This window comes from Zonotrichia albicollis, chromosome 11, assembly GCF_047830755.1.
Source record: "Zonotrichia albicollis isolate bZonAlb1 chromosome 11, bZonAlb1.hap1, whole genome shotgun sequence".
In the NCBI taxonomy this organism is placed as follows: Eukaryota; Metazoa; Chordata; class Aves; order Passeriformes; family Passerellidae; genus Zonotrichia; species Zonotrichia albicollis.
Window position 1 is genome coordinate 12,960,377 of NC_133829.1, and position 24,067 is coordinate 12,984,443.

The 24,067-nt window shown below is 39.3% G+C and overlaps 1 protein-coding gene across 1 annotated transcript in view; it reads right to left on the reverse strand.

Moving 5' to 3' along the window:
* Positions 1–24,067, reverse strand: part of PRTG (protogenin) — a 78,184-nt gene that overhangs the window by 51,167 nt on the left and 2,950 nt on the right. The window lies entirely within an intron of this gene.

Sequence of the window (24,067 nt, forward strand, 5' to 3'; positions counted from 1 at the left end):
AAGCCATATCAATTATTGGACTAACAAAGTTCAAGTCAATACAACTAGTTTGGGACAGCCTTAAAAAATTTGACTGCAATAGCAAATTCCCAAACCAACTTTTGCTTCCTGACTCACTTTAACAGAACAAAGCATTTGCAAAGTTGTACAAGTTCATGTGTGGTAAGAAAAAGAAATCAAAATCAAAAAAAAAAAAAAACACAAAATAAGTTTAAGCAGGTGAGAACACTTTTATCCCAACAGTCTGAGCAGTCACAAGCTAATGTCTGATGCACAGAGCACCAACGTTATTTTGAGCATCTACAACTTGAGGAGTTCACAATGTTGAGCCAACTGAAGTGGAAGATCAATAGATACTCAGCAGCTAATAGCTAAGAAATTGATCAGTTGTTGGATTTTCTTGCTCAAAAACAAGGGAAAGTAATACAAAACCTGCTAATTAATTGCTTATTTACTGCTATTTACAGAACAACTAACAGAACAATTCTTCAGAAGCAACTCCTTTTGGCTAAGTCAACACAAATAATGTCACACATTTCCACCCCCTGTAACTGCAGAGGGAACAATCTCTGTAAACCCAATGGTACTTCTTCTGTTTTTTAAAAAATCAGGTTCCAATTAAATTTCTACTTCTGTATAAATGATACAGAAATATGGTTGCAATAGATATTAATATTCAAGATCTTAATATTCAAGTTTTGTGTTTAAACAATTTATCTATTTTACTTGGTTATTAATGGAAAAGGAATCCAAGCTTGTGTTACTTTCTTCTCGTCTTCTTGGTTCTAATTTCTCCCTACACAAATGCGTGTTCACCTGGATTCAGAATAACATTTCCCTAGTGCCCTTCTCAACAGATTTTCTTAACAGAAAATAAAATGCTTTGCATTCTTAATTTTTTTACTGAAATTACGATGCAGCAAATTAGCCAAGTCTGGTAACATTTCAAAACAGAATCTCTAGGAATGTAATAAAGGCATAAATTATATGAACAATCCAAACCAATGCAATGTGTGTTTCAAAACCATTGTGCAGCACAGCTGCACCACAGCCAGTGGCATTAAAAAGGATCACTGCAACAAAGCAGAAAGGTAATCATACAGGCTTTACTGAAGCAAAGCTCTTTCACAGCTTTAAAAGTTTCATCTCCATTGGAACAATAAATTACCTAAAATTTTCTTATATTGGTACAGTTACTTAGAGACACAGTGAGACAAATGAAACACAATTTCATTTATGTATATAAAAATAATGATTTACTTCCATGCACTCGGTACATTACAGCTGTAGATTAAAGACAGAAGTGACACCCTGCAGAATTACAAAGCAAACTGAGGACAATTAGTATTTCACAGACCACAAAATGCCATCACAATAGCAGGCAGGAGCAGGTTCTACAGTGTACAGATAAAGTGCAGTGAAAGTTGCTAATTGAACCTGATATGCAAAGAACATTTTTCCACCTGAGCAGGAACAATGTCTTTCCCCTGAAAATTAATCTTTAAAGACAGCAAAAGTCACAACTATGAAGAACTGCACAAAATCTTTAAAAAACCTTATTAATGCTACTAAATGGAGATTTTAGCAACAAAATCCTCGCTTACCTCTTATCTAAGTTCATACATTGTTTACCAGTTTAGCTCAATACTTGCTCCCTCTGTATCTTGCTTTACGTACATCTCGGGTTTCTTCTCGATTCTGACTTTATTTGTTCCAGTAAAATCTGTTTTTACAAGTCTATTGCTGTCTCGTGAAATCTGACCTCTTTGTAACAGGCTTGTTTTCCTGGCAAACACTGATTCCAGCTCACAACCCAAGAACAAGTCATTAAAACAGCACTGTTAAGAGGCCAGAGCTCTATAAAATGGATAAGAAACAAAGTCTCAAGAGACATACCCTGCTCCCAAAAACAAGCCTGCAATGCAATAAATGTAAGTGCCTTTTTATTTGAGTTTCCCCCTCCACTTCTCCAGTCTATTTAATCATTTTGTTCCCAGATTTATAGCCAAAAGAAAATGATTAATGCTACTCTGGGAAGCTGATGCTCTCACTCTTATTAACTTGCAAGGTATCAAACAGAAGCAGAAGACAATAACTGAAAACTGTATTTACTTGTATAAATTCCTGAAATTTATGTGATAGGTGCATGTGTTTGCACAGTGACTTCTGAGAATGAAGATCTTTACTGGGCAGAACTGTGTGATTTATGTCACCAATGCTATCTATGCAGAGAGAAATCAGACTCCAGTTCAGGTATGAGTTCCTTCATTTACCATTGAGGCAAATATCCACGGGTTCATAATCCAAATGATGAAGTATTGGAGAACTGCTCCTGATGCACATGGACTGAGGATCCTGGATGGATGCAGGATGGACTATTCTGCATCATGTAAAAACTCTCTATGTACCTAGGCAGGTTTACAGATTTAACTATTAAGGTATGAAGATGTCAAACTTAAGAAGCTCATGCCTCACACCTTTTGTTTGTTTGTATGCAGCAGCAGTCATTCACCGACTTTAATTGTGGAAAGAAAAAGACCAAGCAAACCAGCAAAAAAGAAGCCCAACACACACCCACTTCATTCCTCCTGAAATGAAGTCCTGAAGCTTGCTGCAACACCAATCCAGGGACCTGTTCCCTCACACACTGCACTTTCTGCTTGCACACTTCATGCCATTATGAACTCATTTTCTGAATGAGCTTTCCTAAGAGGCAAAAGAAATTCCAACAACCAACATGTTGATTATTGTTTCATCACAGCTGACTCTAGCCCAAGACTGGACTGCAACTGTGAAATAAAAAACCTGAAAGAATGAAAGATAAACCCAGAACTGAAACAGCAGCAGTTTTCAAGTAACCAGAATGCACTAAATATTGAGAAACTGTACCTGATGGTGAGGCTTTAGTGTTTCTCAAGAGATAATGGCCACTCACAGAGATGAACTGCTCAGGTGGAAAGGACAAAAGTTCATAATGCCATTTATACAAGGCATCTGTTAATGCTATTGAGAATTTCACAGTAGCCCTAACCCTTGAAGTGAAACCAAGAATCTTCCCATTTTTTTTAACTCTCCGGTGAAAAGATTTCATTTGAGAAAAATAAACTTGTATGTTAAAGAGAAGCATACACATGTGTATTGTAATGTAACACCAAAGCAAATTTGCACATATTTTCTTGAAGTTTTGCAGTTTCTCTGGAATGAGACTCTCTAGGAATAAGGCTTAGAAGAGATTATGAAAGGCATTCTGCCATGCCTCTTGGCTATATAGACACACATTTCCAATGATTTGCTGCTCAAATGGCACACTTTGGTCTGGATCTAGATTTGAAATAAACTTAATTTGAGTATATATTGACAGATGCAGACACTTGGCAAGACTGCAGACACACAGCCCTTCTCATTTCTGAACAAGCATGTGGAGTACACAGAGCTGGGGCTGTCATCAAGTGATACAATGGGTGAATCTTCCCTGAGTTTCCCAAGAGATGCTAGCAAAAATTAAGTTTTTTGTAGTCCAAGTTCTACTTATTACATACAGTTCAGAGGTGAATGTCACACAAACACAGCAATATGGGTAAAGATTTTCACAACTGTAACTGAAAAGGGATTACTGTGAAAGGGCATCCTGCATGTGCTACCACAAGCAGAGTGATTTCTTACACTCACCCTCTGAAACTTTAATCAAGTGTTGTTTTACCTAGAATTACTATTTTTAAAATGTGAGGCATAAAAATAAGATTTCAGGAGAAAAAGAAGGTGACCTGTAAGGAAAGATTGAAAGATCTGGGATCTGATTAGGTCTGGGAAAGGCATCTCAGGAGAGAAGTGATAGTCTTACTGATTAATGAGAGTCACTGCTCCCTGTTTTCCCTAATACTTCTTTGTATATCTGCAAGACCAGAAAAAGCAAGAAGAGGTTTCAGCTCCAGCATGGGAAGTTCAGGTGAGGCTGCTGAATGGAAATGTACTGGCACGGAACAGGCAAACAAGGGAGGCAAATGCATCTGCAAAGACTTTATCTCACTATTGTCTGCACATCTCCCCCCTCTAATGGCCACTATTTAAGGCAAACAACCGAGCTGGGATGGAACTGAGCTCCATCTGTAAGGGGAAGTGATACCATCCAGAACACATTTGGCCCTTTCAGGCACAAAGGGAAAGTGTCAGTTCATTCTGACTGTTATAAAACACTGTAATTCAAACAACATACTGGTAATGGCATTCTTATAAATTACCAGAGATTTAACTCTTCTGATAAAATGCAAAGTGTGGCTTTTTCACTAAAGTCAGCTGTTATTTTTGATTTCTGCCAGGATGGTTGGAAAAATAAGCTTAACTAAAACACACTTTTTCTACAAACTTGCGTTGCAGAGAGATATTCTGAAATTGCATGGTTTTGTGCTACTATTGGCTAAAACTTTGGTTTAATACACATAGTTTTAATTAATAATCAAATCATGCTGAAAGCCTAGTACTTAAACTTAATTAGAACAAAATTAGTTGCTTTAAAAAAAAATAATCAGAGGTGGCATTAAATAAATAAATAATTAGATAAATCATACAGGCTGCTGACATCACTGCCCACATGTTAAGAACTCAATGAAATTTCTGAAGAATGCTATATCAGGTGCTTAACTTATTACACGAGAATTTTCAAACTGTATTTTTCTTTCTCTGCATTAATAATCCCTGGCAGTAAATGCTATCACACATTGTTATGTTAATGAGTTGTGCTAGTCTAACAAAAAGCAACTGATAGCAATAAAACAACTACACAACTGCTCTCTCCTTCTCCCAAAAATCTAAAACCAGGGAGGGGACCACAGTGTTCACAGGCCTCTTCTCAGCTGTAACTTAAGGCTCTCAGGATGGTTTTCTCTCACTTGCATGCTGAGAAACACCTGTAGAAGGGAAAAGGGGAGGAGAATAATGACCCATCCTGTTCCAAGCCCTGTGCAGCTGCAGGGGAGGAGAGCAGAATACTGTACCTTATCCTTCTCTAAAGCACAGGGAAGTCTTGATTCCAGATGCAATCTCCAACACCAGGACCCACAGATTTTAATGTCCTTAAAGTAACCCAGGCCCCACCACACCTTCAGTGCCTTTTCAACTCCAACTGCCTTTCCTTACCCTTCAAACAAGCTTTTCCAGACAATTTCACTTCCAAAGGCAGCATACATTTTAAAGGATTAGTGAACCAGTTCACCACAGTTTTAAAATCCATACGTGTGTGTGTGTGTGTGCAGCATAACTGCAATAGCTGGAAAACCAGAGTCTTTAAGCTATCTCACTTCATCTCACTGATATCTTGGGAAAAGCTTTGCTAGAATGGCACCTTGTACCCTCTAATCCCAAATTAAACTAAATCCTTTTAATGTGCAACAAGGAGATTGCTGCTATTAATCCCTGGGTTTTAATGAGGTACTAACACTAAACGGTCAGACATGACTTCAGATCAGTATGCACACAAACTGCCTGGAAATGTGGTCATCCTGCTAAAGGGCATTCATTTTACCTTGCTGGTTTGTTTCCCAGCTTCCTATTCTAGCTTTAATTCCTGCCTTTCCTTTGTTCTTTGAAGCTGCTTACTACAAACCCACTCTTAGAAAGAAGGCAGGACAGACAGACCTAAGGCAACATGACAGAAACACATTGGTTTGCCACAATTGTGACATGTAATCTCTCACTATGAAAAAGAAAATAACTTTCCTGTGAAATCTAGAGGTTACACTAAAAGTGTGGGGGAAATGACGCCCAAATCAGATATTATGTAACAGAAGAGAAATCTTTGAAGGAAGAAAGGAAAATAAGAGAGAGACCAAATCAAGAAACAGATTGATTACCGATACCAAATCTGAGGAAGAAAGTCCTTCCCTTTAGTATGAACAATGTAGCAGCAATTTTAAGGATGATGGTTCAGAATTGCATTGAAAAAGGAGTCCAGACTCAAACTATTACCTTACAATTAAATAACAGGGAGGTTAAATGAGACTGAAACTGCCACATTGATTTGACACTATCAATAATTGATATGGGAAACCTAATAATCTCTCTATCCCACAACTGCTTTAACCATTTGCCATTTAGAATCTCCCAGCAGGCATTTTAACATTTTAGGGAAGTTGGATGAGAATACAGCTTGTACAGAACACAATGACATCCTACAGCAATCATTCTGATGCTCCGGAAAACACGGCAGAGTGGGAAATTACGAGTTGCATTTTTATGAGCTGCTAGCTTAGCACTATAACTTGGGTTCCTGAAAACACAAACCTAAACAATAACAATTTTAATTTTTCTTTTAATTTGTTTTTTCCAAATATTGCAAAAAGTTAACAAGATTAGAAACCTCATTTCTACAGCATGAAAGACACAAGCACAGAATATGAGCCAGGTTTGGCCATGAAAACTGACATTCTGAAAATTGACATTCCAAAAACTGACATTCCCTTTAGACAAAACTGATCCTTCACACCATGTGCTACTCACGTTTCAGTTCACAGAACAGTACTGTTGTATCTAAGAAGCAAATTTTTCTGAGGCATTAGCCTGAAAAACCCTTTCAAAATCACATTCTGAGTTTTGGAGGGACCACAAAATGCTCTGCACATAGGGGTAATTAAAGAAAGCTTTCACTGATAAATACCAAGAAGATCCCAGGATGAGGTGATGAGTGAGGATTTGGGCCATCTGCCCTTTCTGCTATTCTCCATTCATTACTTCAGCTCTGGACAAATCTTCTCCAAGGCCCTGACTGCTCAGCTGAAGCCTGAACCCCTTTGCACAGCTTACTGCAGTTTGCCTCCAACATAGTGCCTGACAATTTGGGAAACTGCTCTGCTAAAACTTATGGTCACTTTCTTGTAAAAACACTCCAAGCCTACCACATACTTCCACACTAAACTAAGCAATGAGAGAGAAATGCAACAAAGAAAGCAATGGAAGAGGTAATAAACAAAGGTATGTTGTAATTTTTCCATTCCTCTCTCATATTCTTGCCAACTTGCACAGATATATCTAAGTGCAGTGTTTAGAGTCAATGAATTCCAAACTGAGATGCAGATCACCAGGAATTACTCTCCAATCTCTGACAAGGGAGAAAAGAAATCATGAGCCCCATACACAAAACTCATAAAATACAAAGCAAAACTGTTTCTTTGTGCATTAAAGTCTCTGTACAGCAATGTCCAGTGTCTCTGGTTAAAAAACCAAAAATTTTAAAACTGCCCATTCACAAACTACCCACTACTCTTCTGGTACTGAAGAATGCTATAATCTAAAGGCAATGAAATGGAGAAGCAAAGAGGTCAACAGCCTGAGCACCCTCGAACAAAAGTTCCCTTGGAGATGTCAGCTGCAATCTCATTTGTTTCCTCTAACACTTTCAGGTCCCCCTGCTCCTTTCTTTAAAGATCCTAATTCAGTGGCTGACAAATGATCATTTTAAAAATCCCTGTACAGGAATAACCAAGTCTGAATTTGTCCACTAAAGATCATTCAGCTCTCCATCATTTGGGCTGGGACTAGATTCTATAAATGTGCTTATGGCCACACACAGGCAGTTTTCACCAGCAGCTTCTCAAAGTTAGGACCAGTCTGAAGTTTCATATGTAGAATTTTCTCTTCCTGAAATCCTGGAAGTCAGGCTATTCTGGGCCAAGTTTTTAGGGAAAGGTGCTCATTTGTCCTTTCTTTGCTCCACTGTATCCTTATTCCTTCATCCTTACAGTATCCTCAGAAAGTAGGAAAATATATTTTCTTCTCCACTACCCTGGTTTCATGATATCCACATACAGAACAGAAGTTTTGTGAGCAAGTTTCTGATCAGTTCCAGGGCAGAAAGTCAAGAGAAGAGGTCTCAAGTGGATGCATCTTAAAGATAGTTCACGTGAAAGGAGGAAAACCTTGAAAAGTTGAGAACAAATACCTCAACAGCATCACAATATGTCAGGGATTTTTCTGATGCTGATCAATTTTTTCAAGGATAAACACAATAATTTCTATTCAGGATATATTGTACTCTAGGAAAGATACCCTTTTCTTTTGCTAAACAGACAACACTAAATTTTGGAAAGTGTTAACCTTAGCAACAGAAAGAGTTCATAATTAGCATGTCCACTCTATATGTTATGGAAAAAAATCTCAGAACAGTTGAAGAAAACTGGCTCCTCAGAAGTGGATAATCACTCATCAAAAAGGTCTCTTCAATGCAGAAACACACATGCAGGAACAGAAAAGTACAATTTGACAAGGTGACTATTAAAATGTATTGTTCCCTCCTCACTTCAAACCACTGGAACAGCCACAGAGCTTGTTATCCATGCCATATTAACATAATTGTGCCAATAAATGGGATCCTGGGCAGCAGCAACGTGCCAGAGGAAATAACAGGAGGCTCCTCACTGACACAGTACCTGCCAGTGAATCCCTTATTTTACAGTTTGCTCTCCTGCCCATCAGCTGATCTAAGAGCCACACTGAGATGAGAATCCAATATTGCAATGCAAGGGCATGCATCACAATTCTCAGCCTGTGAGGGAAGAAAGTGCAGGGTAACACACCCAGGTCCTGCTATTTTACCTTGTTAGAAGCAGCTGCCAATATTGCAAAAATGCCACCACTGTTGCAGCTACATGCAAGTGTTCTCATGAGTACACACATTGCCTTACTACACCTGAATCACTTAATAGGAAGCAAAAACTGTACCACTACCACCCCTCCCAACAAAAGCAGACAAACATATCACCTCAGGAGTTATCACTAGCACTGTTTTAAAGGAATTAAAAGCTTGAGGCTTTGAAAAATGTGGCTCTATATATTCAACAGTTTATTGATGGTGTGACTGACATTCCTTACCAAACCATATAAACAAGCAAGAGAGATTTGATCTTTTCACTTCTGAAGGCATCCCAGCTGCGGTTTTCCCTTCTCAGTCTATCTATCATCCAGGCAACAGTGTGTGGCCCCAGAAGGCACAATAAATGCTAATGCACTTATCAAGGAATTCCCTTCTGCTCTTCTGCAGACAAGAAGCATAGGAAATAGGAGAGAAAAGGCACACAGTAAGCCACATTAACCAGCTTCAAAGCTATTCTACTTGTGTGGCTGCATGCATTCAGGAGAAAGAACACACCACTTTCTCCCTTGCAAGGACTGATTTCCTTCAGCAGTTTGCCCAGTGATTGCCTTCTAGTATCTATGCTTAATCCCACAGATGCCTTTCTTTGGAGTTGCTGCCATTCTGTGAAGAATTAGTTCTGCTTAATAGCCCAACTGTTGCATGGGGAACATCCAGCACAGTTTTGCACTTTACAACATGAAGACAAGGATCAGAACACAAGCAGGATTTTGCAACAAAAGACATGTCCCTTCACAACTAACCTAATCTGGCATCCAAAAAGAAAGACCAAAAAAACTCCACAAAACCAACAAAACCAAAATAAACCCACACAAATCAGAATAGAACATGAAAGATTTAAAGATCAACTGCTATGATTCTAAAGTTCCTCAAACTAAAATTTAATAATCTCTCAGTGCAACACAGAAAAGACAATTTCAGCACTTTGCACCAAAAGTCTGCAGCACTGGAAGCATAAATCTGCCCCATTCTGACCAATGAATTTCACTGCAGACGCCAGCAGAAGGGTAAGACCTCTATTGATTTGTTTTGTATCTCTATAAATAAATAAATGCTATTCCTGGCTAAAATAAAACTAGACCCCAAGCAGAATGCAAAAGCCACTCTTCACCTCACTGTGCCTAGCTCATCAATCAGAGGAAGCACCAGAGAGCACATCCCAGGCCAGGAGTGGGGCCCCACACATTCCTGTGCTGCACCACCCACCCTGCGCCCTCGCTCACATCTGGGGAAGGCAGAGGAAGGGGCTCCATTTCATACAGTGGCAAACTGACACCATCCCCATATGAATGAGTGTAAGTTGATCTGCTGGTCCTGTTAAGTCTCCAGACTGTCAGAAATGCTATTCCTGAGAGATAGGAGCACTCTCCATTTTTTGCTTGCAGTGTTTCAGAATCAGCATCCCAGGATGAAAGACCATTTCAATGCAAAACGCTGAGCAGGGGTGTTGAGAATTCAAGCCCTTCAGCCCCCTCTCCAAATGTCAACATTTCCTCATTCCCACGGGGAAAGGAAAGAAGAAATGCCTCCACTCTCAAGGGCCAAATGCCTGCAGCTCATTTCCCTGTCACCAAATGCCCACTACTGCATTACACAGCCCAGAGATCTCACCCAGGAACAGTCTTTCAGCAGAGAGTAGCAGCTAACAGTTAAAATCTGAATATCTTAAACTTTGAGAGCAGCAGGGAGAAAATCAGAAACAAAGGTCACACACACACACACAAAAAAAAGGCAACAAAAGACACTGCCTATTTATTGAAGCTAGTTAAATCTTCAGATTAGATGTTTACCTGAAAAATTCTAGAGGTACGGGAGGGGGAAGTGTTTACAACTCTTGCAATTTTCACATGGAACAAACCAGAAGTGCAGCTTCCAGAAAAAAATTATTTTGCCTTCAGTGTCTTTAGAGGAAGTCACCTTGCTATGACTATTGACTGCTTGGGTGGGACACAATTGTTGGACTCTTGGATTTCCAGTTTGCCCACTCATAGCACAACCAAACAGCCATGTTCTACTAGGTAGGTGATACAACTAGTTATTAGATTACTTATATTTTCCAATACACAATGACAACCCATTTTTCCTTTCCATGATTTTTAACAGCTCATTGTTTGTCTCCAACTCAAGGCTGTGAATCAAAGGCACCAGGGCAGCACTAAGTGTTATCAGGAGCCCAGAGAAGCTGGTATCCCCATCTCAGACATCCCACTCCAGCCTGGAACAAGCAGTCCCAAGCAAGGGGCTGCTCCCTGGAAATGCAGCTGCTGGCAGGAGAGGAATAGCACTAGGCCTCCATAAAAAAGGCTGCCTATTCAACAGGTGTTTTACTCATCCCAGATTTCTGGCACATACGTAGAGGTGTATAACAGAGAAATGTTAGCAAGGTTAGATTATCTCAGATTTCCACCTTTCCCTGTGCTCTTAAGGTAGTTAAGTCGTTCATTTATCTTGACAAATACAAAATTGCTCCTTTTCCCCAAAAAAAGAGGGAGACAAAAGGAAACAACAGATCAATCTTCACTATATTTTCTTCTAAATTATGCACTTGTACTTCCATCAGCAGAAGTAAAATACCTTGGCCTGGAGCCAATCAGAAATCCCTCATAATACGTTCAATAAGCCAAATCAAAACAATACATAGCTTATGAGAGGGGGAAAAGAAACTTGAAGGTCGTATTTCATCTGCTGCAGCTCATGGTGCTCATTCAAAGGGAGGCAGGAGGTTAACTGGCAGGATCTGCTCTCTAATGCCTGTTATTTCCAGTGGAAGGAGCCAAGCAACGACGTGCTTTGCTCAGTACTTCATGAAGAGGAGCAGCAAGGAAATCCTAATGCTAAGGAAACACAGCCCAGCTGGAGGGCACATGGAAAGAGGAGCTGGCAACACACACTGAAGCTGAAACACACCTCCCTAGCACAACTCAAAGTTGGTTTTTTGGATGCATTAGTTGTAGAACTGAAAACTGAACACAATTCAAGTCTCATAATGCATGGAAACACCTTTCTAGTTTTACAAAAAAGGGTATTCTAAAACAGCAGAGGGAAACAGCTCTCCTGAAAATTTAGAAAATGCTGAGTTTTTACAACAAATGATTATTTCAGGTGAAAACAGGTACTAGATAGAAAATACAAGGTTCTACCCTCAGCTTTACCATCATTTGTGTTGTCTTGAGGAAAGTAATTTATTAATTTGATCCTGTTGAATTTATTTTGTTCTCATTTTTCTCTTCATCCAAAACAGAGGTAACACACTGACCTTTTACTTACTTGACACTTTTCTGGATTGCTCAAAACCATACATGAGGGACAGTTAGGAACATTAATACTCATATAACACATACATTAAATCTAAGAGTGAGATTATTAGTAATTAATATTCTTAACTCTGTCCTATCAACCAATCACAAAAATCTATGGATTCTTTTGGTAGAAATGCAGTGGTGTGGACAAATCACAAAAAGGACAGGGGGAAACAACAACAAACAAAACAAAACAAAACAACCATATTGCACTGATGGAATTGAAATTATCTGTCCCTCTACACAAGTTCCACACTACACTGATAAACTAAATCTCTCTTAGATTGAAGGCCGAATTAAAACAGAGCAATGCAGGAACTCTTCTGACCCAAAAGTAATCCACTCAATCATATAATGCATCCCCTTCCTTTTAGTAAAATGAATAGCCCTCCATAGAACCTTTTTCTTCCTTGACAAGTCCTTGACAGAAGAATGTGAATCTGGACAGTTAAATGAATCAATCACCAGCTGCTAGGCTAGGGCCAAGATGGTGAGCCGAGGGGCCTGCCAGAGTTCACTGACCACTGGTCAAAGCAGGACAAAGGCTCTGCCTCTATGAATAGTCTGCTCCTGGGATCCAAAGGTCATTTAGCTGCCTTGGAAACGGTCCCCTTTGGTTATTTAAAGTTCTCAGGCTATTCTGCCACAGATATTATTGTTTCAGGTGGTCACCATCTTTCCCCATCACAAGTTTGTGAAAGGCCAGGCAACCATTATTTAGATAAACGGAAGACAATGGTGAACACAGCAGCAACTAAGGAGTGAGGAAAGGAACAATTAAAATAAATAAAAATAATGCTTTAAACTTCCCCATAACTCCAGCATCTGAACAGGCCTGTGAAAAACATCCTCAGAGAAAGAAGGTCCCAGCACCCAAAGAGGATCTAGATGTACAAGTCGCATCAAAGGCAAGAGGTCTGGAATACTCTGCTGCTTTGAGATTCTTTACATAAATGTATCAGGAGAAGCAACAAAATAAGAAAAAAAAAAACCAACAAATAAGTATTAGAGCTTTTCTCTAGTCATGACTGCAGGGCTGTATTTCCAATATATGTATTCCCATATAAAGCTCTAATACTTTCAAGCATATTTATTTCCTTTTTTTAAATTACATACATCATTAGATAAATTAAGCTAATCCCTGAACTATCCCACACACACATTGAATATTTCTCTTACATGTGTGTATACACACATGACGAAAATTTTCCAAATGCTCAGAAGTTGGGAAACTGAAAAAAATACTCTGTTTATGTAATTGATTTGCTCTGTTTATGTACGTGCTTTAGGAAACAATACAAGTGCACAATCACACTTCCCCACTATTCACAGCACCAAATGAATGGTGCTCACATACTGAGCATCTATTCAATATTTTGTTTTCTCCTCTCTGTTCAGTGTGTGGCCTCATTCCTTGTTTATTACACTGTGTTAAACACTGCCCTCACCAGAGTTAGCAGCTTCCTTCTGGCCTTCCCTGCAGGGCTCTGCACTATGGTTCTTCACAAATGTTACTGCATCCACTTTCACAACACCTTGAGATTGTGTTCTATTATTATTTGAATTTTACTGTTGGGTATGGACAAACATGTAATATTCACTAAATTTCGACATCCAAGACACAACACTGATCCTTCACAGCACTCCATGTGTTGCAGTCATGGACAGCTCCCCCAACTTGCTGCAGCTCCAAGTGACCAGACCTCAGAACCTGGTATCAAATACTGAGGCCATAAGAAATATGCAATCAAAAACTTCCCATGGAAAGCTGGGACAAGTGGATTTGTGTGTGTCACATATTGCAGAAGCTTCTGGCTGGAGCAGAAATGCATTTCTAATGCTCTAAAGATCCCCAGAGCAGTGATGCCTCAGGCATCACAAGGCATCACTGGGAGATTATTCCTTGTTTTTCTCTGAAGCTCCCAAGGGAAGTCCAGGACTCCTGGGGCCACATTCGATGTCCTGAAAGATCAGCTGCTCTGATGGGCACACACTCCTGTGTCTGTCTTTGCCAGATCCCTCTTCCACTCTGAGCTTGTACCCACTGCAAGCTGCAGAGGAGCCAGGCCCAGGTCCCCTCACTCCACCAGATTCTCCTCAGCGCTGCCTCTTCCCACCGATCCCCTGCCTGACCTCCAGACACATGAGAGCACTCACACCTCCACCTCACCCCCTTCCCCTCCCAAACTTCCTCTCCACGTAATTAGAGCATTGTTTCCAGCTCTCCATGCCAGCTGGTTTCTCCAGGCAGTGTTAGATCACACTTAGCTCCTCATTAATGCAGAACAGGGAAAAAAGCAGGTCTACATCTGTCCAGGACTACTTAGAGGAAAAGCCCAGCTCGGTGTTCACGAGCAACAGGCTCAGCACAAACATCACCTCCTGTCCTGGGCTAGTCAAGCTGAGTAAAGATGTGTGAACGTATGCCAAAATAAAAAAAAAAGTTTGAGATTTTTCCTCAGAACGGACAGGACAACCAATTCTAGTCATAGCAACACCAAAAGCTACTTCCAGACACAAAGACCCCAATAAGTTCCATGTCTCTGTTCCCTACGTAGACATTTCCATGCTGTCCTAGTGAAAAAAAAAAAAAAAAAAAAAACCACAGAGAAAAGAGTTTCATCTTCTATTTGCTCTAGGGAACAGGATAAACAGTCCTGATGAAATATACTGTATTAGAAAAAGTAAAAAACAGAGATGAATATTGACATGACAAATTTCTATTGAAAAAGTTAACATGTCAGAAAATTAACAACTGCAGTTCTACAATATAAATATTTGGTAAATTTAAGATCAGAGTTCCAATAGCCCCCTTAGAACAAGATCACCATTTGTACACACACACAAATATTAGAGCAGAAGAAAAGTCTACCACTGATTTTTTTTTCTTAAGAAACATGATTATAAGCATCAATAGGTTGCATCTCTGCTATGCAAAAATAAAGTCTGGCAAACAATTCTTTCTGAGGGCAGGCAGTGGGGTGACTTTTTTATGCCTTCTTAGAAAACCATGGGGTATTTTTCCCCACTGATAGAACTCTAGGCTCTGCTGCTCCTTCAGAAACATCCTTGCTAAGAGGACCACAGCCAGACCACACTAACAATTCAAACCTAGCACAAATATTTCAATTATTTCTCATCAACACCTTGGTGAGGTTACCTTCACACTACTATTTCTTGAGATGGTCAGAGCTCATCCACCAGCCAGTAGCTGCCAAAAAGAGAAGACAAGTTCTTCCCAGATAGACCCAAAGCCCCACTCACCACTCCTACCTCACCTCTAACAAACTAGTGCACTCATTAAACTTCACTTTATGTTTCACTGCAGTTTCCTTTTTTCAGTAACTTCATGTTTACATCATGAGTGGACTTTCATATCTAGTGCACACCAACAACCCCACAGGCTACTTACTACTAATGAAGGTCATCAAAGAAAACATCAACATTATAAACATTCACCTAAATACAAAGCACAGATTTTGAACGTGCTCATTCTCTCAGCAGGATCTACTTCCAGGATCTCCTCTAGTGTACAAAGTATACACAACTCTAAAAGGAAAGAAATACTGTTTCTAAACCATAGCTAATAAAATTCTTCATGAAAAATATTTATTCTGTTCTAAAAAGTGATAATTTTCAATAAAATCTCTGACCATAAAGGAGTCTAATCTACTACCATGTGCTCCATATTGATAACTATTTGCAGATTAGATATGTTGCCTTTCATGTACAGAGTTTCCTGCAGCTATTTTATGACAGATAATATAGGTGTTCCTTCAGTATGTACAGGTTTGTTTATTATTATGGTGCATTTATCTTAAATAAATCCAAGCTAAACCAGTAATTATATTGAGGGGGGAAGGGAGGATAAAGCCCTGTTTAGATTTCAGGGATTCACCATCTGAAAGCTTTTATTCTTCCACAGTGAAGGAAAGTTATGACCTTTGACATGTGGCCATGGTGCCAAAGAAACTGCTCATAAATGTGTGTCAGTAAAGAAGCAGAAATCAATAAATTCATTTAATCCAGTGAACTATTATGTAGTGAGACACAATATATTTTCAAGAGCCAACTGCTCTACTCTTTCCCTCAAAAGGCAAAAATTTTATGTAATGGACTTTTTGGATATTCAATTTTTTTATGGTATCTTAGACCCTTTCATAAATGTTTTGGTCGGTTATGGCACAATTTATTAGTGCACTCATGTCTGTTTGAACAATCCCTGATACAGCTGGATTCAGGTAGCACAACAGGAGCACCAGAAGGGGAGCAGATATCCTATTAAGTACCTCTGCCACTACCAGAGATAGCTATCCCACAGGAATCAAACACTGGCAGGTACTAAAAGTGTGCATTTTTTCCACACTGGGTGCTCAAGAGCAAAAAAAAAAAAAAAGAAATATTGTTCATCATTCCAAACAAAGGAATTTCAAAAAACCACACAAAGCACTATTAGAAAGGCTTTCAGCAATGCATTTAGTCAGCAGTAAGCACCACTGAGTAAAGATTATGACCATTAAAAACAAGTACTAACTGCCACGTGCTGGGAATGTCACAAAACTCCCACCAATGCTACCAAGAATTCCAGTTAATTTCTTGTATGCTGGGGATAAAACTGAGCTGCCTTCCTGGCCCAGACTGGCTGAACTAATAAAAGCAGGATCCACTTTCAACCTCTATTGAAGATCAATGATAAATCTGCTTACAAACTGTGGGCTGCAGGGGTGTTTGCATAAATAAGCATTAAAAGCAAGAGGGGAAAAAAGAGCTGGTCATATGCTCACTTAGGCTTAGGAGAGGAGGAGGGGGAAGGAAGTTTCACCCTTGTAATTTGGGACATGCTAGGTACAAAGTTTCTCCTCAGGCAAAATGACAGAGTCGTGCCAGAACTGCCAGAGAATATTTCCAGTTAACATCAATTTACCGGATGTCACAGACAAGTTTAATGAACAAAATGATAAATGGCTGTCAATGGCTTCATAAAGTCAACGAATTCTCATTACAAAGAACATACATAATGCACAGCTCTGCCTGAGGCACATGGTACAGTTATTAGAGGTTTACTAGAGATCTTGATGTGGATGGTGAAATGGTAATTTAATAATTTACCCTAGTTAATTTGCTGATAAGTCATCTAAGCAATTTATTAATATGTTCAAGATTGTACAAGCAGGAGTAAGCATTTAAAATTCTTCTGCATGTTCAAAGACTTGAATTTCAAAGTTTCTTTGAAAAGATAACGGGTTATTTGAAAACTTCTAGTTGTAACAAGTTGTAAAGCAAAAAACAATACTGTGTAACACTGACCTGGCTTTACTGTACATTATTGCAAGGGCTATTAAAACAGCTTTTTCTTAATCAAAATTATTGCCTGATTTTAAGTGACAGGCAGACCATCTGAGACAAGATATTATACTTCTGTAGAATCATTTTTACCTCATCTAAATTTGGGGTCAAAACTGACCTCAAAGTATCTTATGACACTTCCCTCCTCTGGCACAGCTGTGAAAATAAGCTCCCCTGGAAAACAGCACCTCCTTCCAGGCATCAGACAGGAATAAGGAAGGAGGGCCAGCAGAAGCAGTTTTACAGATCCAAAGCAATGATGTAGCACATACATGGCTATTCATAAGAGAAAAGGAAAAAAGACAAACTAACTAAATGCAGAAAAATCACCCTGCATGTGACATGAGAAAGAAGAAAGAGTGGGAACATGGGAGAGAACACAAATGATGAGAAAATTTTCAGTGGTAGAACAGATCAGCAAATCTGATCTGAAAAGCTTTGCTATTTGATATGTTTTCCTCTGCATTTCAAGACACTTTCAAGACTGAGAAAGCTTTGAAGCTGTCTTGATACAGCTTAAAAGAGCCAACAAATCCACTTTGTAAAATATGGTGATATGGACATCCTGTAACTGTTATGATTTTAGAGGGAGAAGACAGCATTGCTGCTTCATGTGCTGCAAAGGCTGAGATGTAACCTGGTTTTCTAAACTTCTTTTAACTTGTTTGGACTTTACCCTGAAATGGCTCAAAGTAGAGCCAAGAAAACCCCAGGAATGATGAAGGTTTTACAAGAAATTCTGGTTTACGGGAATGAGGACAAATAATGTAATCAATCAACGTGATCAGGATTATTACCTGAAGACGCTAAAAATCAAATACGAAAATATAAAGATGCTTCTGTTCACAGAATTCTCTCCAGTTTCCAACATTCATTCATCACTATTTACAAGATGCACACCACAAGCTGTAAAGACTTACTTTAACTTTCCCCCCAGCTATGTATTAAAAGAACACCTGACGACACGTTTAATGCTTGTAATAACTTACCTCTTATTGCCACTTGTAATAAAGTACCTCTTATGCCTGGTCATTCAGTAACTATTTCTTTTAAAACCCCCTCTCATCAGCAAATCATTTCAAAATTCAAGTACTGCACCTCAGAGCTAAAGAGCATATTTCTAACACACTTCTAAGCCAAGGTAAAATATTGCTATTATTAAAATCTAAATCAGAATTTTAGCATGTTCTGAGGCTAGAGGACTAGGACAAGGGAAGTTTTGCTGTTTTGTCATCAATCCACCATTGGATTGATTGTCATCAATCCTCCATTCAGAGCAGCTTGCAGCTAAGACAGACTTTTCCTCTTTCTAAAACACTCTGTTTGCTCCACCTAAAGCTGCAATTCCAAAAGTCTCACACATAAGTCTTGTTGCCCATGCTACTATCTTCTCCTCAAATGGTTAAATCCTGATAAAAGCTTTGGATTGTAAAGCTTGCTGTCAGTATTCCTATGTCTTTTACAACAAGTTCATTTTCAGTATTTCATTTCTCACATTGCATTCTACTGCTGTGACATCCAGTAAACAAGCAGCTGCTTACTGAATGCTATTGCTACAATGCTCAGGCTAGAACCAAACTAGCTCAAGCTTAGCTACCAAACAATTTACAGTTTTCTCATCAGTCAAAATCAGAAGAGACCCTGACCACCCTGGGAGTTTTAGAAGTTGTTTAGTGCAATACTGGCACAGAAAGACTCAGGAACTCTGAAATTTTTACCCCATGAAGTACAAAGATTACACATTCTGTCATTGTTGGGTTTTGATAATAAGAATCTAACTTCAGGAGCAGACTGTCTGCCTCTGGGAAAATGATACCAAGACTCTATTTCCCTACATTGCAGATGCTCTAATATGTCAGAAGCCTTTACCAGAACTAAGAGATGAGCACTTGAGAAACAAGCACTTTGAACAGGGCCTTGAAATGATAACTGTATTATCCAGATGCAACTTAGTTTATTTAGTCTTTGATGGTGTTTATGTTGTTGAAAACAAAAAAAAACAACTTCCACTCACGTAAGACCAAATTTGATTTTGTCAAAAAAACCAACAAAACCAATAGAATTATTATTGAGTTATGAAACAAAGTAAAAGCAGCAGAAAAAAAAACCTGTCTAGTAATGATTATTTATATTTTCCCCTAATAAATTAGGAAGGCCGTTTCCCTCCAAAGTTTTTACATATAGAAAAAACCAGAGGAGTTTGCAATAATTCCATACACTAAGACAAAAGCAAACTGTCCATACTCAGGTGATTTCACAGACATTTCTTCCCTAATTCTGCTGTTTATGTCTTTAAAAAGTAACCATTGAATCCATACAACCAAAAATTGTTTCCACTACAGATGCAGGTTTTGGAAGGCTGCCAGATGGACTCCTAACACAAATGATCTAGAGCGATTTCTTTTCTACCTCTAACTCAATTGCTGAGACAATCAACTTTAAAATGTAGACACTGCTTAAAATGCTGCTGCTTAAAAGCTACCTAAAGGTTGACCTTAGTAACTAATGTTGACCATACAACCCACACTTACTCAACAAAATGTGGAGTCTTGACATTGTTGATTACTTTTTCACTTAGGTGGTGATTACCAGTTATAAAGACTGGAAGTAATCAATCCCAATTTAACAGCTGGGCCTATTGATGAAACAAAAACAAAAAAAATGCAAAACTAAATAAAGATTATATTCACAGTTTTGGAGATAAAGTGTGGAAAAAATACAAAATGCTGAGGAAAACAAACAAATACTAAGCACAAGTTTGTCAAACAATGGGCATGACCATATTTCTGTAGGAAAACGCTTAGTAACTTTTAAATTCTTCCTCCAAGATTCTCTTTTGTCATTGTCTTAAATTGTTCTGCACACCATCAATAGCCACAGCTGTTAAATTGTGAAGACGTGACAACAAGTCTCTAGGCAAACAACTGCTCAGAGTGAGATCCCTTTCTTTAGGATAATCAGAGCTGGCTGACAAAAGGGGGCCTTACTGAATGCCCTTTCAACAATTTCTACACCAAGAAATGCAGAGAAAAAGGGAGGGGGAAGAAAGGGAGCAGTGGGGGGGGAGCAGCACACTGCAGGAACAGAACAGCATCTTTTGCTGCCGCGCATTGCTTTGCAAGCAGGAAAGGAATCTCCCCAGGTTTGTGCACACAGCACACACAGACTCACACCAGGTGAGGAGTGAGTGCTTTGGGTCACAGCTCTCAACAACATCTAGCACAGCACCGTGTTTTCCTTCAACCTTTCTCATCTAGGTGAAGGGTTCAGTAGCTACAGAGTGCTCTGCCAAAAAGACTGAGCATTCTTTTTAAAAAGAAGCTAGTAAAAACTTTATACGTTGTAAAGTTACTCTGATAAAAACTAGTAAATAAACCCTAACAGCTTTGGTCTGACTAGCTAGGAATAAAAGCAAGGGCATAGAAAGCCTCAGTCTGGCATTAGGCTTGACACAAATTTGAAATTGAGGTGTTGAGGAAACCCATAAAAAGCTCACCTCTCAAGTGACATGGCAGTGGAAACAAACACTGTTCATGTGCACTAAGCAAAGTTTTATACATTTTTTTTTATCTTGGTAACAATATAAAAGCCCATTCCTCATCCTGTGGAAGAGCTCTTACAAGTGGAGCCAATCATTGCTGAAAAAGGAGGCAATGCCCTGGTACCAACAACAAAAAGTAACTAATGGTTATGTCTTAAAAAGGATGCTGATAATTGTCTTCTGTCAAGGTGCTGCAGGACCTCAGGTCAAAAGACACCTGGGGAGTTGCAGAGGAAAATACTCTAATAAAAAGGGTTAACATGATAGTACTTCCCAGTTTTCTTATATCTCAGTTAAAGAACAAAAATCTCACTCTTCTTAATTGTTATCAATTGACTTTGCTGACTAAGACATTGGAACCTCATCCTCCTGCCTAAAAACACTGGAATTTAAATGCACTAATAATCAGTCATGTGCACTCTCAGATTAGAAACAAATCTTCCTCTCAGGATAGTCAATCAACTAAACAAAGCAAGAGCAGTAGGGCAGCACTTGCCAAAACCCAGATCACCAGGTTCCCTGAGCTGTCTGTAACCACACCAGTTCCGCAGCACTAAGACTTTCTCTCTTTCAATACAATTCTATTGCCTACAGCTGCCATCTGCCATTTCACTTCCACCTCAGCCCAAAACCACTTCTGCCCCCTAACACCACCTTTCTTTCTCACAATTCGTACCTCTCTCCATTGCTATTTAAAATATTAAACATAACTTTGAGTCCTGTATGCATTTGGAAGACACCTGAAATGACAGATTCCATGGAAAGCAAAAACTATATTGATAGACCACAGCTATTAATCCTGTTATTTTAAGGCAAGATGTAGATTATTTTTAAAAATTTAGTGGCAGAGGGGCAAAAGTTTTGCCTACACATTTCACAAAGGCCACAGTTTGATGAGTGTAAGTTTCATTAACCTTCCCCTGTCCCCACTAACCCTTTCCGCCTCCATTCAGTCCTCTCAGTTACACCACTGCAATCACTGAGTGGCTCCAAGAGAAACCATATCAGGGAACTCAGCTGGGTTAAACAGCATCTTTTGTTTTAATTCTATTATTTTAACCCAGAGCAGTTCCCTGTTCAGTCAGCTACACGTGCAGCTGTGCCCACACAAGGAACAGCACAATGCCAAAATGGGAACAAACTGCTGGAACTGCTAAGGAAACGTGATTGCCACAGCACAGCAAGAGGCTCAGCTGGATGCACTCTTCAGTGCAAATATTTAAAAGCAGAGCAAAAGATGCTATTAGGCTATAAAAACATGAATATGGCCAATTATTGCAGGACCTGAAGTCACATCACTGCCTCAGCAGGTAAGCAAAGTTATGAAGTTCCCACCAATCCCAGGCTGCTGTGTGCAAAGGGCCCAGCACTCCTCAAGCTGCAGTGCACTGGGCTCACACACCTTCCCTCCAGGAGCATCTTCCCAGAAACCTGCTGGCATCACCTCTCACTCTTGTGAAGTGCAGAAACCTGTACAAGAAGGATTAGGCTTACACTTCTTCTAACTCACAAACACTGAAATCAATTCAGCCAAGTTACAAGAGGAGAAAAGGTTATCCAGGTATGCTGTTTATATCCAACCATCTCAAGACTTTAATTTCTACTTTTTGTGAAAAGGACATAAACAGTGAGTGACCTATCCAATCACTGCACAATGCCCATGTTACCAGCTTCAGAACATGATCCACCTTCTCCATTTCTCCTGAAAAATATTTTATTGGAAGTCTAGCTTTATTTTGAGACAGAATCTTAGTTAACTGTGGTTGAATAATAAAAATTTTAAAATGCAGGAAAACAAAAATCTCAGCTTGTTTACTTTTGACTGATTCGAAGTTGTACCAAAAGGACTTTCTCTGAAGCCTACACTCCCTTTATATTCGGTTTAAAGAGATCTGTCTCAGTAGCAGTGGCAAAAGTCGAATTTTGAGTAAGTCATGCTCTTAAGCACTACCATTTTCCCCTCACAAAGAAGCAGACAGGGCCTCCTCCTCTGCCCCCACATCAATCAGCCAGCTTTGGAAGTAACTACAAGCATGTACTGAAACTAATATTTAGTTTTACCTAAGCACTACCTCAGCACCAGAGCTTCCTTTTAAAAAAGTAGGGGGATCTCACAAAAAAAAAAAAGCCCTAAATTAGTCAAATTCTTTTGTGCATGGATGAACAACAGGAAAGCAAAGCCTTGGGGCCTCTGGGGAGGAACCCTGTCCCTGCAGACCTACTCTGATGTGCTCGGGAGATAAGGCTCCATAGTGACACTTAAGGAAAGGCCTGCTCACATTTGAATTTCTGCATTCCTCAAGAACAATTCATGGCAATCACTAACTTTGCAGAGGAGCTACATGAAAGCTTTGGCCAATGAATGAGGGTCATCTGCTCTTTATCACAAGGGTAAACCTCATCCTGGCCAGTTTCTAACCTTTTAACCCTGTGAATTCTTAATTTGCACATGAATAATGGAATTCTTGCCAAGAGTGCAACCTTCAGCTTCCAGTTTCTAACTTTAGAAACCAAGACCTGATCTCCTTGTGTGTTCAGATCTTAAACTCTTGGACAGATTAAAGTTTTTGATTTCCAAATGCAACACTAAACATTACAATTCTGAAGCAAAAGATAAGCTTATTGGCAAAACCTCTGACCAGGCAAAGTAAAAGAACATCCTCACACCCTGCTGCTACCAGTAACTGAAGAGAGCATTTGCTTTTTTCCTCCAAAGAAAGAATGCCCATTTAATGCCTATTCTCCACCTGTTTAATATGTATAGTTCCTTCTGTACCCTGACCACAAGGTAATTTGCCTTTGCAGCAACCCGACAACTTCTTCTAAAAAGAAAAATTGTAAGGCTACAAAATCCCCCACAAGACTTTCATTTATTTCACTTAAAATGTCTGCAAAGCTCAATCAGTTCATGAGAGCAAGCAGAAACACTATGAAAATAAAGAGAGAAAACTAATTCTGCACGTGTTTTATAGGCTCCAAATTATCACAATACAAATTACTGCCCAATTTCACAGCTTTACAGTAAAGATGACATTCTGAAACGGGTGAGATTGGTGCATGACTAAAGAGAAGAGACTGCTACATAGGATAACTCCATGTTTGGCCACTAGTTAACCACTTAATCACTAAGTCAACAACACCTACTGTGATCATTATGGATCCGCTATCTCTTCCAGTTTTCTCCAACAGCCATAGAAAGCCTTTCAAGTATTCAAACAAGAAAAAGAAACCTTTTGTCAC